This window comes from Notamacropus eugenii, chromosome 5, assembly GCF_028372415.1.
Source record: "Notamacropus eugenii isolate mMacEug1 chromosome 5, mMacEug1.pri_v2, whole genome shotgun sequence".
Lineage (NCBI taxonomy): Eukaryota > Metazoa > Chordata > Mammalia > Diprotodontia > Macropodidae > Notamacropus > Notamacropus eugenii.
Window position 1 is genome coordinate 299,372,373 of NC_092876.1, and position 19,212 is coordinate 299,391,584.

Here is a 19,212-nt window from a genome sequence, read left to right on the forward strand (position 1 = left end):
ATTCAATGTGTATCTGGTGCCACGCTCAGAGTGTACCCTAAGGCAAAGTGTACAATGTGGCTGGTAAAAGACAAAACCATTTCACTATATCCAGTGGGAGGGGAGCCTTTTCTACACTAAAGGTTTAAGTTTAAAAGAGAGAGGGGAAGAATGAAGATGGTGTGTGTGTGTTTGCATGTGTGTTGTGTGTATGTACACATGCTCACTAATCTTTACAGGACCCTTATTTGCCTTGTACCACCCCTGCCATTAATGGAGCAGATTGAATGTAGAGAAGCAATTATCCCATGCTTCATTATGGACTTGGTTAGGTGCTGTGTCACTTAGTCCATCTGTCAGAAAGCCAATGGGGTGGGAATTAGGAAGGAGATGTGTATCACAGGGACAACTTGTAACAAGAACATTTATTTTAACCTGAAAAGTACATTTTTTTAAGGCAATGACTTAATTGCTTAATTCAGAATCATCCGGCAAACAAATTAAACCAAAAATGAGGTAGTTGCAACATTAGGCTGGAGTGTAATGACCCTTAGATAATCCAGCAAAATGATTGCCGTAGGAATAATAAATGACTATAGTTTTTATTGCTACTGTCGCCTTTTACTCCACTGGTTTACAGCCCACTGCTCTTGGACCATTTCTTTGTTGGCAAAATAAAGCAAATGGATAGTGACATCTGTAAAATTTTATACTTTTCAACGTAAGCCTGTTGGATTATTTATGGAAAAGCTATTGAATCTTCCGCGTTGTTTTAACCAGCTATCTGCTCTGTGTCCATGAAGGCGTGGAGGGTTGAACTGTGTCAGTATAGGAAAAAATTAGCTTGCAATACAAACCTACTGAGAGTTTCTCTGGTCCCTCTCTTAGGATTGGATGGTCTCCTCACTTACTCTAGAATTGAAGTTAAATGAAATGCTGATAGAAAACAGATCTAGTTTAGGATACTCAAACACCTGAGTTTTCCTCAAACCAACTAACTTAGGCTACAAAAAAGCTCTAGTAAGAATACACATGGCTTTGTGCAAATGCATAGGATGGTAGAAAACCCTCTGGACTTGGGGTAAGATTGAATCAGAATTAAAGTGTTAGTTCTGTCTTTTTCTAGCTCTGAAATTTTGGAGAATACTCAACCTTTCTGGTCTCAATTTCTTTAACCGTAAAATATGATGGTTGGGCTAGATGAAACCTAGTATCCTTTCCGGATCAGATAGTCTGCTCTATCTCTATTACTGGTAAATAATTACTCTCTTTTATATAGTGCTTTTAAATTAAGGCTTGTAAGTAGTCAATAGCATCATTACACACAAAAGTAAATTTTGGAAGAATCTTAGAGAGTAGCCTACCTGTGGCCAGGGGCATCTTTTTTGTTTTCTCTACTCTAAGAGCAAGGTAGCTCATGGGGTAGCTAGCTAGGCTAGGGTGCTGCATCCTCTTTACTCTATCAAAAACTCTCCTTTAGCTAGACCAGCTTTCTTACTATCTTTTTATCCTTCCATACTCATTTCTTTGGCCGTACCTTTATTTATCCTGCTCCTCAGAGGAGAATTCATCCCTTCCACCTAAATCCTACCCAACCTTCAAAATTCATTTTATAATCCCTCAGTAGACTATAAACTCCTTAATAATAATATTAATATTTATATGGTGTGTTAAGGCTTGAAAGCACTTTACATATTTGTAAAGGGCTCATCTTTCAACAACATGTAAAGGCAGATGCTATTATTATAACCCAGTTTTATAAATGGAGGAAAACAAAATTGAGAGTAGGCAAGTGACTTGTCTAGGGTCACACACCTAGTAAATGTCAGAGGCTAGGTTTGATGTTAGGTCTTCTTGACTTCCAGCACACTTTGCACTGTCACCTTGAAGGCAAAGACTGTTGTGTTTTTGTGCCCCTAGCTCCTGGCTTATGCGTAAACACTTGATAAATCCTTATTGAAAGAATGAGTGATATGTCTATTAACAGAACAGGCATTTCTTTTTTTTACTGAGTACTAAGTACTTGTGGTTTGTAAGACATTGTGTTGGTCCTTAGCAATAGAAAAGCCAAAAAAATGGCACATTCCTTGATCTTAAGAGGTTTATATTCTACTTAAGAGCAACTTATATTCTACATGTACACCGACGAAGTATGGACAAAATATGTAAAGTGAATGCAAAGCAATTTTGGAGGGAGTAGAGCAAAAGGATGATTTTTATATAACATGCATATCATAAGACATAATGACATTCCTGAAAGTTGCATCATCTTATTGAGTCACTCCTATCTCTGGTTCATTATTTTTCCATTTATTAAATAGCTTAGTTCTTATTATTCTGTAAGCTTGAACTGAAACCATGAGGCAACTGGCAATGTAGTGGATGGAACACCAGGCCTAGAATCAGGAAGACCTTAGTTTAAATCTGGCCTCAGACACTTATAGACCGTATGACCCTGAGCCATTCACTTAACCTTTGCCTCAGTTTTCTCAACTGTAAAATGGGATCATAATAGCATCTCTGTTGTGGAGTTGTGAGGATCAAATGAGATAATATTTATAAAAAATGCTTAGCAAAGTGTCTGGCACATGTTAAGTACTGCATACTGGGTATTTCCTTCCTTTCTAGTAAAATATTGATATTGTAAGAGACTTTTGACCTATTAAAGACAAGGCAGACTTTCTCCAACTTCTACTGGGAGAAATTAAGCATTTGAGAAGTGGAAAGGTGACAAGATGTGGCTCCTCTTTTAAGCTTGGTCTAAAATTTTTAGCTTGGCTCTCTCTCTTTTTTCTGAAGTAGAGACTTCATGGAAGTCAGAGCTGTGCCCTCCTGACATTCAACATTTCTAATATCTTAAACATCCCATCTTGTTCCCCACAAAACTCATCATTTTCTGTTGGTTGGTTTTTGTGCCTCCTGGTTAGGTCTTACCATGGTAACTGATCACTGTGATGACTTGAGACAGACACACACCTTAAGTTAGTTCAATAGGATTAGATTAACAGGGTCCCTTTTCACAAGGGAAAAGATTTCAAATACAGTAAACACGTATCTTATAAGGAAATTAGGTTCTAAAGTCAAACCAAAAGGCAAAAACCCTATATAGTCTAACTTACACTCTCCTCAAAGAAAGTCTCCAAAGTAGACAGTATCTGGCAGGTTGGAACAATATAGGTAAGGGAGGTTCATGAACTGGATCCTTAAATTTGGGGTAAGGACTAACTGATGAGTAAAGTGGAACTGGGTACAAGACTTGGTTACACAAAGCACTCCTCTCAGTGCCTGCCTACTGTTTCTCTCAGTTACCACCTCCCCTCTCCCACCACCTGCCCATGAGAGGGGAGAGGAGGCAGATTCAAAGTTCCTATCTCAGGTTTTACTCCAGGTTATATATTAGCTGTATAAAATTCCAGATGGAATCACCAGCCCAATTTAACTTCTTATTTCTCTTTCTTACGAACCCGGGTAATTGGATTTGCATAAGCTAAATTTATGTATTGTGCAACTCCACTGTATATGCCTGGTAAAGAAAAATCCATGAAATTCAGAGGGGACATATGGGATTTTCAAAAAGAAAATGTTTCCTTTTTCTTTGATTCCCCCCAGTCCTCTCTTTGATTGGACCTTCTCATCACATCATACTTTCTGTGTTGTAAAATGGTCAGCTTTTGTAATAGCTCTACTCTTAGAGATGGCTAGCCCAAGAACAATTTCTAATAGTAGAGCATCCGGGAGAATATGCTTCTGTTGAATATTATCAGCGGTCCACAGTTAGAATCTGGGAATATGAAAAATGCTATCCTGAGTTAGGCTAATGATCCAGCCAGCCCAGAATGTGTTTAACCCTTTAAGACCTTTTTGAACCTGTAATTGTTTTCTTTTGATGGTTGGCATAATCTCTGAGTGTAAAAAGGTATCCTCCCTCCATTTGCTCCAAAGTATCTTTTTATCTGCTCAAGACTGGAGAAAATTTCCTGGCCTTTTTGTTGTTATATTTTCCATCTGTAAATTGAATAGGATAATACTGAGCATTAATTAATTAATACCAAGTATTAATTAATTAATACTGAGTATTAATGATCAATAGGAAGATATAAGAGGCAGGCAAAGGGCACAGTGGATAGAGTGCTAGGCCTGGAGTCAGGAAGACTTGAGTTCAAATGTGACCTCAGACACTTATTAGCTGTGTGACCCTGGGCAAATCACTTAACCCTGCTTGCCTCAGTTTTCTCATCTGTAAAATGAGATGGAGAAGAAAGTAGCAAACCACACCAGCGTCTTTGCCAAGAAAACTCCAAATGGCATGACAAAGAGTAAGGCATGACTGAAAAGGACTCACTAACACAAAAGCAAGAGGAAATAAAGTGTTGTGGTAAATATTTTCATTGTACATTAGATCCTCAGGGTCCAAGTCAAGGAGACACATGATTTCAGCCAAGTCAAGAGACTGGGTCATAGCAGAGATTATGTTGTAAAGAAATTTTTCTAGTATTTCTAGAAAGAATTAGAAATAGTTGACCCTATTTCAAGGTATGCAAAGTGTTTTAGTCATTTTTTCATTTAATTATCTCAGTTTTTCAGATGGAGAAATGGAGACGCAGAATGGTTAAGTGGTCTGCCCAGGGTCACAGAGATATTTTGTGTCTGAGGTATGATTTGAACCTAGGTCTTCCTGAGTCAAAGTCCAGCAGTGTCCAGTACTGCAAGATATTTCTTCCAAATTCTGTGCCATCTCCAAGTCAGGTTAACTGAGACTGTTGTTGCAGCACAAATTAGTAAAATTCTAAAGGAGTTTAGAAAACCAACTCGATGATTCACGGATGAATGACATTTCCCTTTTAAAATTTCATTTGTGTTTTCCCCCTTCTCTAGGAAATTTGTCAGCCTTTCAAAACAGCACAGTCTGTAGGTCACAAAGAAGTTGCAGAAATAAGTAAGGTTTCATGTTTTCAGTTATATCTTGACTATTATCTGACAACTCTGGTGATAAATGAGATAAAGCCCATAATGATTTGTTAACTGTTCAGCAGAAAACTTATTTTTAACTTGCTAGTGACTATAAATGCCTACTCTCTAATTCTACCATTTAAATTATGATAATATGTGAGGGTCTTTAGCTCATATTGAATAAGAATTAATATTTTTAGTGATAGCTAAAATTCTAATTTGAATTAGAAATGTTAGCCTCTCAATATTTAAAATAGAATAGACTGTTGGAATGGGAACAGAACTTGGAGAATGTAATTTTTCGTATAGGGGAGATCAGACTAGAGATATTAAAGGGCTTGTTTAAGGTTTCACAGTTAAGTAGCTGTAAAGGTCAGAATAAGACCCCCGGTCTGATGACTTCCAGGCCAGTTCTCTTTCTTCTGCCCTTCAGCCAGAAAGCAGACAGGCAATGGAAGACTTTTCTGATCAGATATAGTTAAATTTATTTTAAGAGAGTTCTACTCAGCTAAGGAAGGGCAGAATTCTAAATTACTCAATAACTTTCCAGGGAGTAAGACCCACAGGACCAGATTACAAATTTCAGCTACTGATATGGTATGTTATGTGCCATATGTACCAGATTGTTGGTATAAAAGTCAGGTTCTTGCTTATGAAATAGGGGGACTTTGGAGGATGGGGAAAATGCCACAGAATCAAGTTTAAAATGTCATTCTTAACACTTCTGTATGCTTAGAAACAAATTATGGTGTACTGACTTTAAGGCATTTTTTTCTCGGTCTAGAAATTTCCTAAATGTATATATCTCTATTTGTGTATATCTCACTTACATTTTAATGTCATTTTATGCCTACGCTTCATTCCCATTTATGTGGTTCTGTCAGAAAATTGGCAATATTAGTCAAGCAGAAGAAATTCTAAGTACCAAGGTGGATTTTCTATGGGAGTTCTTTCTGCCCCAGCTCCATTTTACCAGTATTTCTACCCAGAAATGCATATGGCCGGCATGGGGAAATAATCTCTAAATCTGAACTTACGGCATTTTCATAGTTGATAGATATTGTAGTAGTTCAGCCCTCCTATTTTACTTAGCTCTAGGTGTGTATAATACAGACCATTCTCCATTTCTGAATTAGGCCACTTGAAAGGAGGAGTTGAGGAGGGTTTGGGGAACAGCAGAGAAGATTAAAGGGTTCCTGAGGAGGAAACAGAAGCTGAAACTGGTGCCTATTGTTGTAAAACTAGCAAATGTTAGGTAGGATTGGAGTCTTGTTTCCTCCTAACTCCAATGCTAACACTTTCCACTATCCACAATGTCTCTAAGCACAATTTAAAATTTTGACATCCCCTCCAACTTGTCTGCGAAGTCTTGAATTTCCTCCTTTTTCAGGGAGCATCCAACCTTCATTTTCTGGTCACTGTCATTTCCCAAGAAACTTTGAAGTAGAACTGTAGCATATTTGCAATTCAATTATACTATTGGTCCCACAGCCCCAGCCAGATTAGGAATTTCTCCCTACCTATGGTTTCCATGTTTTCTTTTTCATGGAATTATTGCCTCTGCCTCAATGATGCTGTAGTTTGGATTCCATTTTTTTCTTTTAATGAGATCTTGTAAAGTTGTTTGCCATTTTCTTTGTGAAGATTTGGAGAAAAAGTGACTTGTATGATTTATAATGATCTAAAGTTGGTAAAGTCCAAAATTTGAACTCTGTTCTACCTCTGGACAGCAGCTGCTAAATGCTTTTTCAAAGACCTCATCCATTTTTTTATCCATATTCCAGATTAGTCCATCACCACCATGTAAATAAGTGTTTTAGTAAGTACTCATTTGCATGTAGTCCTTTATGGGCAAAGTGATAATGCATAGTACCTATCTCTTTGGAGTTCATAATTTAAAATATGAATCCCTTCATTGGGCACTGAGACAGGCAATGGCAGGGTAGGGGGGCAGGTTGCACTATGGTAAGTTCTCCATTAACTGACATAATTTCCTCCTCTGTAAAATAATAGGGTTGTGTACTAGATGCTATCTAAGATGAGTAAGTCAGTTAGTAAACATTCATTAAGCACATAATATGTGCCAAGTACTGTGCTAAGAGCTGACATTACAAAGAAAGGCAAAAAGCATTCTCCACTTTCAAGGAGCTCATAGTCAAACTGGGATCCAAAACGTTCTGACTGGCTCTAAATCCCAATACCAGGAACCTGGATATTATCTCTCCAGAGACAGACAGGTACTCAGTAAGAGTATTGGGCTTCATTTCCAGACTTTAAAAACTATCAACAAACTCTGTAATTATCAATGAGCAGAGGTTTGATGTCAGTCAACTGAGAATAAAAATAGAGATACTGGACAGGGGAGGGAAGGGAAGAGTGGCAGAAAAGGATAGCAAGAGAAAAGGCTACTGTTAGGAAAATGGACTGATCCCTAATGGTTGGGAGAAGTCACTGAAGGACTTTTAGTACTAGTATTTCAGAGGGACCTTTAAAAAATAACCCCTGGGAGCCAAGATAGTGGAGTAGAAAGATGTACATACTATAACTCTTCCCCCGCAGCCCATAAAACACCTGTAAAGAAAGACTCAACAAATTCTAGAGCAGCAGAAGCCATAGAATGATGGAGTGGAGGAGATTTCCAGCAGCTCCACATAAAGCCCCTGGAGGAATTGAGCAGCTGATCTGAGTCTCAGCTGGGAGCCAGGCCAGGGAGCAAGTGCCTCTCCCTTGATTGTGCCACCTTGGAGGAACTGAGATATTACAGGTCCCCAGAGTACACCCCACTCTTGACAAAGGACCCAAAAGTTGAGTAACTGGTTGGGAAAATGCCCCCAAAAGGGGAAAAAAGTAAGACTATAGAAGGTTACTTTCTTGGTGAACAAGTATTCTCTCCTATCCTTTCAGATGAGGAAGAACGTTTACCATCAGGGGAAGACATAAAAGTCAAGGCTTTCACATCCAAAACCTCTAAATTAAATATGCAATGGTCAGGCCATGGAAGATCTCAAAAAGGATTTTGAAAATCAAGTAAGAGAGGTAGAGGAAAAATTGGGAAGAGAAATGAGAGAGATACAAGAAAAGCATGAAAAGAGGGTCAACACCTTGCTAAAGGAGACCCAAATAATGATGAAGAAAATAACACCTTTAAAAATAGGCTAACTCAATTGGCAAAAGAGGTCCAAAAAACCAATGAGGAGAAGAAGGCTTTAAAAACCAGAATTAGCCAAATGGAAAAGCAGGTTCAAAAGCTCACTGAAGAAAATAGCTCTTTAAAAATTAGAATGGAACAGATAGATGCTAATGACTTCAGGAGAAACCAAGAAATTACAAAATAAAAGCAAAAGAATGAAAACATGGAACATAATGTGAAATATCTCATTGGAAAAACAACTGACCTGGAAAATAGATCCAGGAGAGACAATTTAAAAATTATGGGACTACCTGAATGTCATGATCGAAAAAAGAATCTAGACATCATCTTTTGTGAAATTATCAAGGAAAACTGCCCTGATATTCTAGAACCAGGAGGCAAAATAAATATTGAAAGAATCTACCAGTCATCTCCTGAAAGAGATCCAAAAAGAAAATCTCCTAGGAATATTGTAGCCAAATTCCAGAGTTACCAGGTCAAGGAGGAAATATTGCAAGCAGCTAGAAAGAAACAATTTGAGTATTGTAGAAATACAATCAGGATAACACAAGATCTAGCAGCTTCTACATTAAGGGATTGAAGGGCATGGAATATGATATTCCAGAAGTCAAAGGAACTAGGATTAAAACCAAGAATCCCCTACCCAGCAAAACTGAGTGTAATACTTCAGGGGAAAAAATTGTCATTCAGTGAAGTAGAGGACTTTCAAGCATTCTTGATGAAAAGACCAGAGCTGAAAAGAAAATTTGACTTTCAAACACAAGAATCATGAAAAAGTAAACACGAAAGAGAAATCACAAGGGACTTACTAAAACTGAACTGTTTACATTCCTACATGGAAAGATAATATTTGTAACTCTTGAAACTTTTCTCAATATCTGGGTAGTTGGAGGGATTATACACACACACACACACACACACACACACACACACACACAGAGGCTGTGTGTGTGTGTGTGTGTGTGGGGAGAGAGAGAGAGAGAGAGAGAGAGAGAGAGAGAGAGAGAGAGAGAGAGAGAGAGAGAGAGAGAGTGCACAGGTTGAGTTGAATAGGAAGGGATCATATCTAAAAAAAAATAATGCCTTAAAATCAATTGATGGTTTGGATTCCAACACCTGATGTAAGAGATTGGGAACTGCATGTTCCTTGACATTGCCCAAAAGTTATTTGTTCTAAAAATTCCTAATATCAGCTTTCTTTATTTTAATAAAAAAAATTTCATACAGATATAAAGTCCTCACTAATTAAGGGTTCCATTGATTTAGGATTAATTAAATGTCTCATTTACTAATTAAAGGTTCTGGTCAATCAAAGTTTCAACGAAAATTTAAGCCTACCATTTTGTTTGGGGTTGTGGTTAAAGAGACGCCAGTGATGGTGACCTCAGCATGAAAAGGACTGATGTCCTCTTTCAGATTAATTGTTTCTTCAAATGGATTCTTCTCTTTTTTAGATATGTTTTTAAAAATAGACAAATTAATTTTATAGAAAGCCAACTGTAGTTAGAGAAGGCAAAAAAGAACTGTTCTGAGGATTTTAGGAAGCTGCCAGGGAAACAGTGATTATCTGGAATGGCTAAATAGAAGAATTTTTAGCAAAGGTTCAATTTTTTGTATTTCAGTAATGCCACTTGGAGTTAAATAATAATATTCTCCTTTCTTAAGGTCCAGAATTTAAGAATACCTAAAAAGACTAAGCTTCATCAGTTGGCTCAATATACTGTCTTTTTTTATCCATAGTTCAAAGAAAATAGAGATAGAATGTAAATTTTTATTTCAGAGTAAACTTATAATATCTGGTTATAATTATTTGTATTTAAAGTACACTTACACCAATAGGAAAAACTATAGTAAATTATTCTAAAATTACTTTTTTAAATTATAAAATAATTATTTTGTCAGCTTATGCAACTGATACACTTGGGTCCTACCCGTTAACACTTTCATTTTCTGGGTCTGTTGAACTAAGTTTATTTTATTTTATTTTATTTTGCTTTTCACATAATTTGTTTATTGTAAGATAATTTACAAATATTTTGTCTTCCATGTACACAACAGACCATGTACACAATGGAGTTCTTCTGATAGACAAAAGTAGGCTTCACTATTTAGCTTGCTTCATATTTCATGTCTTTACCTCTTGAATTTAGATAAAACTTGGATCCATTAATTCAGAGCCACAGCACCAGAGATAATTTCAATCAACTCCTTTGTGATGACAGCTTGGCGAGTACAGTTAAATGTCAAAGTCAACTTATCAATCACCTCAGAGGCATTCTTGCTAGCATTGTCCATAGCTGTCATTCTTGCACTCTGTTCACTGGTGGTGGACTCCTTTAGAGGGTAGTAGATGATATTTGCCAGGCTATACCCTTGATAGTTTTGCAACACATCAGCATCAATGTCATCATAGATACTCATACTCTCAACATTTGCAATGGTATTTAGGGAAAAGATGGGTTTTTCTTTGGTCTTATAAGAGATAACAGACCTGAATCTATTAAAGATAATAGATCCTTCATCCAACTCATATCCAGAATTTAGTAGTTCAAGAGCAATGACTGAAGTATCTCCAAAGATAGGGGACCTCCTCCATACTTCTTTAAATGTCACCAAGAAGTGGTCAGAGTGAGTCCTATGAAGTATGCCTCTGATTTTGTCACCAACTCTGACAATCATAGCTTCCTTCCCAGCTGCCGTGAGGGTAGCAACCTCATTTTTCATCAGTTTAGCAACTGAAGAATGGATAGCACCACAAAGACCTCGATCTGAGGACACACCAATAATGAGGTGTTTCTTCATGTCTTCTGGAGCCTTTATATCAGCTTTTTCATAAAGAGCCAAAGATCCAACTCCATATACTCTGGCTGGCTTCAGCTCTTTCTCAGCTCAGGCATATTTTGCAGCTACCACCATTTTCATAGACTTGGTAATTTTCTGGATGTTTTTGATTGACTTCAGTCTCCTGGTAATACCTTTTAGGGTTGCCATATTTCTGACTTGGATCCACTGTGGCTGCAGAGCCTAGGCAGAGGAGCCTGCGATAGCAGCTCAGCAGAACATGGTGGTAACAGCCCTGCTGAAGGTCGGGCAGACGGACCTCACTGTGCCTGAACTAAGTTTAGAGACCAAAAAGTTATTCTACTTAAACTCTTATGTTTTGATTTCTCAGATCTCCTTTTCCTTTTGTTAATTAATCTACATTCTTAGTCTACATCCTTTTTTTCTTCTTCTAGTTTTGTCCAGTACATCAACAAGCTTGAAAAGTGTCTCTGAATGTCATCTAGGTCATTTCCCTGAACTCAGCCAAGCTGTTGCCCTCTTGACTTGTTTCTTCAACAGGAAGTAGAAACAGAATGCTCACAGCCTATTCATTAAATGTTGTTTCTCAAACTGGATAGGGAGTAAGTTAGGTAAGGCTATGAGTCTCAGATACCCATATTTCAGTTTTTGCTTTCTTCTCAAACAGGCCTGCACAACATAAGACCTTTGGGCCATTCGTGGCTGCCAAAGGATTTCAGGCTCCTCAGAAAATGTAGGATTGCCACTGCACACGCTCTCCTGTTTGTCATGTGACCCACAACAAACAACTATTGTCAGTCTGTCTCTAGTCTAATCTATTTGTGACACGAAGAAGTTTAACCAGTTTTAATTTTGGCCCCTACCTACTGTCAAGTTGTGCAGGTCTGTGCTAGAATAAGGAGTAGATACATAGCTTTGCAAATTATGACTGATTCAACAGCTAGTCTAGGGTGAATCACTCTTTTTTCTTCAGGTTTTCTAAGAGTTATAAATTTAGAGGAGGCAGAAGGAACCTTAGAGATAATTTAGTCTAAATCTCTCATTTTACTAACAAGGAAACTGAGACCCAGAGAAAAGACATAACTTGCCTCCCAAGGCCTTCTGATAGTAAGCAACTCAGTCAGATTTGACTGAGACTCAATCCAGAATCAGCTCATTTGGTTAAGGGTAGTTGTCACTCCTGTGCTGGTGAAGCATGATGGCTTCCTCTTGCCTCTAGGTTAAAATGCAAATCCTTCTGTTTGACATTTAATAAACCTCTCCCAATCTGTCTTACCGGGTTGATTCTAGCCAGCAAACCCCAAATTAACTGGGCAGCTTCTGGCCATCAAAATTTACATTCCTTTGGAGAAGAGGAGAGGGAGAACGAGAGGATGGGCTGAGTTACCCAACTGATTGGGTCCCCATTCAGGCAGCTTGATCTACTCACAGGTCGTGTTTTTCCTTCCTTTTTGACTCTGAAGTTCATAGATTGGACCACAATAAGTACCTACCCAAGCTTCACTTAATGGCTGTATTTTGGGCCCTCCTGGCTTTAAGTGAATGTCAATGGTAACTGTTTCACTTTGGAACGACAACCCTGATTGATTTTTTTCTCTTTTTTTCTAATTAAAGAGGCCATCACTTGACTCACTTCTCAAAGAGGGCTATTCCCTGAATGGGCATTACGTCACTCCAAGTGAGTACCTGAAAAGGCCTTAACCTAAAAGGGTCCAACATCTCCCAGTGCACCCTGCGTCCTCTCTAGTCATCCTGATGAATATCTGGCCACTGGACCCACTGGAGGAGAAAGTGAGGCTGATGACTTTGCACAGGGCTCCCCCACTCAAATTAAAATCAACTTCAAGTCATCATCATTTCCCTGATGTCATGGTCCTCTTCGAAAACGAAGGACAAACACAAACAGGCTGATTGTACATTATTCACCATCACACACTCTCCATTCCCCTTAAATGTGCCTACTTTCTGTTCCCTACAATTTAATCTCTTGCCCCCCAAGTCTTTGCATTGGCAGTTACCCCTGCTTAAAATATTCTCTCTCCTTACCTCCAACTTTGTAACCTCTAATACCCTTTTCAAGACTTAGCTCAGGAACTTAGCTCTTCTATGAGAGGCGCTTCCTAGTTCCCCTAATTGTGATTGCCTCTCATTATTTTGCATAAATGTTGGGTATAGGGCTACAAAAATATGCATACCCTATGACCCAGCAGCATCACTTCTAGGAGTGTATCCCCAAGGATCATAAAAATAGGAAAGGGTCCCATATGTACAAAAATATTTATACCAGCACTCTTTGTGGTGGCCAAAAACTGGAAATCAAGGGGATGCCCATCAATTGAGGAATGACTGAATAAATTATAGTATATGAATGTAATGGAATACTATTGCGCTATAAGAAATAATGAACAGGAAGACTTCAGAGAGGCCTGGAAAGACACACGATGTGATGCTGAGCAAAAGGAGCAAAGCCAGGAGAACCTTGTGCACAGCAACGACCACAGTGTATGAGAGCTTTTTCTGGTAGATTTGGATCTTCTTAGCAATGCAAGGACTTAAAAAAATTCCCAATGGTCTTTTAAGGCAAAATGCCTCCAACATCCAGAGAAAGAACTATGGAATTCAATTGCAGAATATAGCAGATCATTTTTTGTGTGCGTATTATGTTTTGGTTTGTTATATGATTTCTCCCATTCATTATAATTCTTCTACACAGCATGACTATAGTGAAAATATATTTAATAGGAATGTATGTGTAAAACCTATATAAAATTGTATGCTGTCTCAGGGAGGGAGGGGGGAAGGTAAGGGAGAGAGGGGAAAAAAATCTAAGTCATATGGTAGTGGTTGTAGAACACTGCAAATAAATAATATAAAAAAAAGTTTAGGCATTACAATAAAAAACATGTTGGGTATAACACATATGTACCTGTGCATGTGTTGCATCCAATGAAATCTCAGCTTTTAAAAGCAGAAAAAGTTTTGTTTTGTAGCCCAGGGTTTTGGTTTCTCAGGCACATAGATGCTCAGTAAGTATGAATTGAATGAGTGAATCTTGCTAAGAGGAGGTATGGAGTGAAGTTCAAAGATAAACCACTAAGTTTTGACCTGAAGAAAGACTGTAGTAGCATAGACTACCTTCTTAAACTGTAGCATATCTTGTTAATGTTTGCTTTTAATCACAAAAACTACTGAATGAGAGAGTGGAGATGGCTCAACGTTGGCCCTCACAATTCTAAGGAAAAACCATTCAGAGTGTGCTGAGGTGTCTGTAGTATCCATCTTTGCATGCCCATAGAGCAGTTTGTTTTTATTCTGCCTCTTGGGGATATGACTGAGACTGAAGAAGATAATGTTTGCCTAATGGTTTGAAAATCTAGTTCTAATGAGCCCTCTAGGTTCTTTGGAAAAGACGCTGATTGAGGATAGGGAACGGCTACTGCTGTGATGTCTTTCCTTTGGCTCACACAGGTGTGCAATCTGTGTCATTCTGGGTTTCTCATTTTCATTCACCTCATATATCCAATCCATCGCCAAATTCTGTCATTTCTATCTCGACAACATCTCCCAAGTCCATTTCCTTCTCATCAATCTCATAGTCACCACTGTACAGCAGGCCCTCATTATCTCTTGCCTAGACTACTGCAGTGGGCCTCCTAATTGGTTTCTCCATGTCAATCTCTTCCCACTCCAAACCATTTTCCACACAGCTGCCAAAGTGATGTTTTCTTAAAGTAGTTTTGACCAAAATACTCTCCTACTTAGTAAATTCCAGTGTCTCCCTATTGATTCTAGGTTCAAATGTAAACTCTTTTGTTTGGCATTTACAGCCCTTCCTTGTCTGCTGCTACCTATCTTTCTAGCCTTATTATACACCATGGCTAAAATGCAGGTCTGAATATGTCACCCCTCTGCACAATAGGGGTGGTTCCTCTCTAGTCACTCCCTCTAACCTATATAAAATCAAAGCGCTATGTAATCTGCTTCATCCTGCCTTTTCAGTGGTCTTACATACTCCATCCCTTCTACGTACTGTGACACCAGCCTCTTTGTTGCTCCCCCGATACCATGCTTTCCATTAGCTATCCCCCGTACATGGAATTTCTCCATTCTCATCTCTGCCCCAGGTTTTCTTTAAGTCCTAGCTAACATTCTACCTTCTATAGGAAGCCTTTCCCATTTTCCTTAATTCTAGTACCTTCCCTCTACTGATTAATCCTATATACAGCTTGTGTGGATTTTTTTTAACCTTCCTTTGTGCTATGCACCATATCTGGCACATAATAGGCACTTAACAAATGATTACTGACTGACTGACTCCCCTCCAGGTATTCTTCACATGTGATACTCATCTCTTGCTTGTGTGCTTTTGCATTGGCTGTCCCACATGCCTGGAATCACTCTCTCCTGATTTTTCCTTCTTAGAATCTAAGTTTCCTTCAAGGTTACCCTCAAATGAGACCTTCTATATAAAGCCTTTTCTGAATCTTCACCTCCCTCCCCAGCTACTAGAAGCTTCTGAGCAGAAATTACCTTGTGATTATTTTGCATCCATCCTGAATGTGCCCATGCATATATCCATGTTGTCTCCCCTAGGTAGACTATAAACTCTTTGAGGACTAGTATAATCTTACCTTCGTTTTTGTATTCCTAGACCCAGCATATAATAATGTACTTAATAAGTCACATGTTAAATCCTGCTTTGTTCCTAGATAGGTAGATAGGGAGCAACTAGTGAAGTCTGCATGAGAGAGAGAGACAGAGAGAGAGAGACAGAGAGAAAGAGAGAGACAGAGACAGAGACACAGAGAGAGAGAGACACAGAGAGACACAGAGAAAGAGAGAGAGAAGAAAAGAAAGGAAGGAAGGAAGGAAGAGAAAGAAAGAAAGAAAGGAAAGGAAATGAAAGGAAAGAAAGAAGGAAGGAAAAGAAGGAAGGAAGGAAGAGAAGGAAGAAAAGGAGGAAAGAAAGAAAGAAATACAATGCCCAAACAACCATGCTTCTCTTGGCAATAGTGACCATCTTAACTGATGTGCTTACTCTTGATCCCTTGTTACTGTTTAAATGCTTCTTAATCTGTATTCCCTAAATAGTGCAATAGGCAGGGGAAGACCCCTTATTACTTACTCACGACCTCCTCCCCCAATAGCCTCATAGATGTCAGAATTAGAATTAGATTTCTGTTAGTTTAGTTTAAGCTTTTACATCCCTAAAATGATCTCTGGTCTATTTGTCTGATTAGAACTGATTCATTTCCTTCAACTGTGAAGAGTGAGGCCATGAGACCCTCTGACCTTTCCTTCTTTTTAACTGAATCATTTACCTCCTCCCACCTGTATATACTTAGGGACATTCCTTGCACATTCTTCTTCAACTTCAAAACTAAGTAAGATTTTTTCCTGATGCATGATTTTCAATGGGTACAAAAAACTGGAATTTGTGACCTGAATGGATCAGGTCTCGACTGAGTTCTGGGTGTCATTCTGGACTTTTCTAAGTTTGTACTACTTTGGTCTTTGGGAAACTAAGCTAGGGGCACAGGAAAATTAGAGGTTCTCATCATTTTAATCATCTTATTGAATATTTAAAGTGGTTTCATTATTTTTTCATTGCCTTTAGTTCATAATGTAGAAACCATCCTAATATAAATAATGTTTACTGTTTCCAAATTTCTGTCTTTAGAGCAGGGTTTCTTAACCTGTTTGGTGTTGTGGACACCTTTGTCAGTCTGAGGAAGCCTATGGATTCCCTTCTCAAACTAATATTTCCAAAACACATAAAATAAAATAGATAGGATTGCAAAAGGAATAAATTACATTGAAATAGTTGTCAAAATATTTTTAAAATCCCATACAGGTTTGCTAACCTGTCTACCAATCAGTCTCACATAGCAAGCATTTTGAAGTACCTTATTATGTACCAGGTAGTGTATTAGGTACTGGGAATACGTAGACAAAATTAAAACAATACCTGCCTTTAAAGAGTTTACAGTCTACTTGGGGGAGACAACATGGACATATGCATGGGCATATTCAGAGGAGATGCAAAATGATCACAAGATAATTTTTGCTGGAAAGGCTCTAATAGCTAGGATGAAATGGATTGAGGGAGAGTAAGAAAACCTATTTGTATTATGGCACATTTTTCTACCTGTACCCACCCTTCCATTCCATTTGAAAAAAGACTTTTGTTGACTTCCTTGCCTTTTGAACACTTATGCACAAAAGCAGAGAAATATCCTTTCTAATGTAACATCCACTACAAAGAATCCAAAATATAGCATGTGTTCATAACTTAGACTTTTAGTTTTCATGATTTGCCACACATTTAAATAATTTATGTAAATTATAATAATAATAATAATTACTAATAATTAGCATTTATAGGAAGATGGAGTAGATCAGAAAGCATTTGGCTCTACAGAAGATAGAACATTACCTCGGAGTAAACTTAGAGCAGCAGGACATACACAAAAACCGGGGTAAAACAATTGTTCTCCTAAAACAACTTGGGAAGACCCCAAGAAAGACACAACCTCCAGGGGCATAAGTGGGCTTGAGTGAAGAAAAAAAATAATCACAAAGTTCATTTGGAAGAATAAATTTCAGGAATTTCAAGGAATCCAGAGGAAAAAAGATGGAAAGAAAGCAGATTCAGTAGTTTCTGACCTTAAACTATATTATAAGGTAAAAGTATTGTTGAAGTGTAAAATGGATAATTTTGATTACTTTAAATTGAAAATTTCTTATATTAATAAAACCCATGCAGCCAAAAATAGAAGGGATGCAGAAAGTTGAGAAAAAGAAATTTTCATAGACAATCTCTTAGATAGCGTGTGATTGTGTTGGAATATTACTGTGGTATAGGAAATGATGAACTGGTGGATCTAGAAAAACATGGAAAGACTTGGACTTACGAAGGAAGAGAAACAGATGACAAGTGGAAATAAGCATAGTGTGGTTTTACATATATGTGTATGACTGTAAATGTGTATGTTTGTAGAAATCCATGCGTACGTGTACACACACACACACACAAACACACACACACATATCTGAACTTAACTGTAGCCTTCTCTAGGGCAGAGGGGTGAGAAGGAAAGGAAAAATAAATAAAAAGTGGACAGCAGAGAACAAAAGAAAACCTACAAGGAAGCAAAGAAAGTTGAGCAGCTTTTAGTATTTAGTATTCATTACACAGGTTTTCCTGAAATGGAAATTTAATGTTTTATATTGAATAGTCTCATGTTTTCCTGTGTACATGCAATTTTTTTCTCATTTTACATTCAAGTTTAAAACACATTAAAAATTACTGGGAAAAATATTTATATAGTACTTTAAGACTTGCAGAGTGCATTTATAAATATTACATTTTACTCTTACAATAACCTTGGGAGAGGTAGGTGCTTTGCCCCTGTGCCCCAAGGATCATGGGTCTTTCTATCCAATGTGCTGCTGAAACCTTCCATGTGTTGTCTTTCCCATGAGAATGTGAGCTCCTTTAAAATAGGGACGCAATTTTCTCTTGGTATCCTCGGCACCTAGCATAGTGTTCTTTATGTAGTAAATGCTCAATAAATGCATTATCCATTCATTATCTCCATTTTACAAAGGAAAAAACCAAAGTAGATAGAATCAAAGTGACTTACCCAAGGTCACATAGCTGGTGTCTTTCTTAGGCAGGTTTTGAACTGTTCTTCCTGACTACAGTCTTTATCCTCCATCCACTGTGCACCTAGCTACTAATACTAGAAGGGTCTTTATTGTAGAATGTTTTAATATTTTAAAATCTGGCATGAAGGATCATAAATCAAATATTAGATATTAAATTTTGAATTAATTTGATTAGTTGTGAGAAGTGCATATTTTAGAATTTAAGTAAAAGGTGAAAAAATGGAAAGAAGCTTGTCATCACTCACCTTTGGATTTCACTCTCCTATTAAAAATAGGCAAGTAGTTTAGAATTTATAAGATAAACATAAATTTGGCTTTACTAATAAGAACTAAAGTCCCATATGTGCATAAATTGATCAAGGTCTAGATATTCATCTCAATATCAACTATGAGAAGGTTTTTGTGTGTATTTGGAGGGGAGACAATTGAAGTAAGGAGCTGAGTGTCTATGCAGGTTTTGGTGTTCCACCTTCAGAGCTGAAAATTAATACTTTCAACTAATTCATTTAGAGACTCTCAATCATATCTGTAATTAGCACCCTTCACCCTTAAATTTTGGTGCAAATATCTATCAGCTTTTAACTATCCTCAAGGAAACAGCGATTGTGTCTGAAACAAGAGTAATTGCATTTTAAGGCAATCTGGAAATTATAAAACTC

The 19,212-nt window shown here is 37.7% G+C and overlaps 1 protein-coding gene and 1 pseudogene across 1 annotated transcript in view; one reads left to right on the top strand and one right to left on the bottom strand.

Annotated features, from left to right (window-relative positions):
- The window catches only part of TMEM163 (transmembrane protein 163), a 279,629-nt gene that overhangs the window by 178,936 nt on the left and 81,481 nt on the right, over nucleotides 1-19,212 (top strand). The window lies entirely within an intron of this gene.
- On the bottom strand, nucleotides 10,066-11,162 carry LOC140506258 (ATP synthase subunit gamma, mitochondrial-like; annotated as a pseudogene).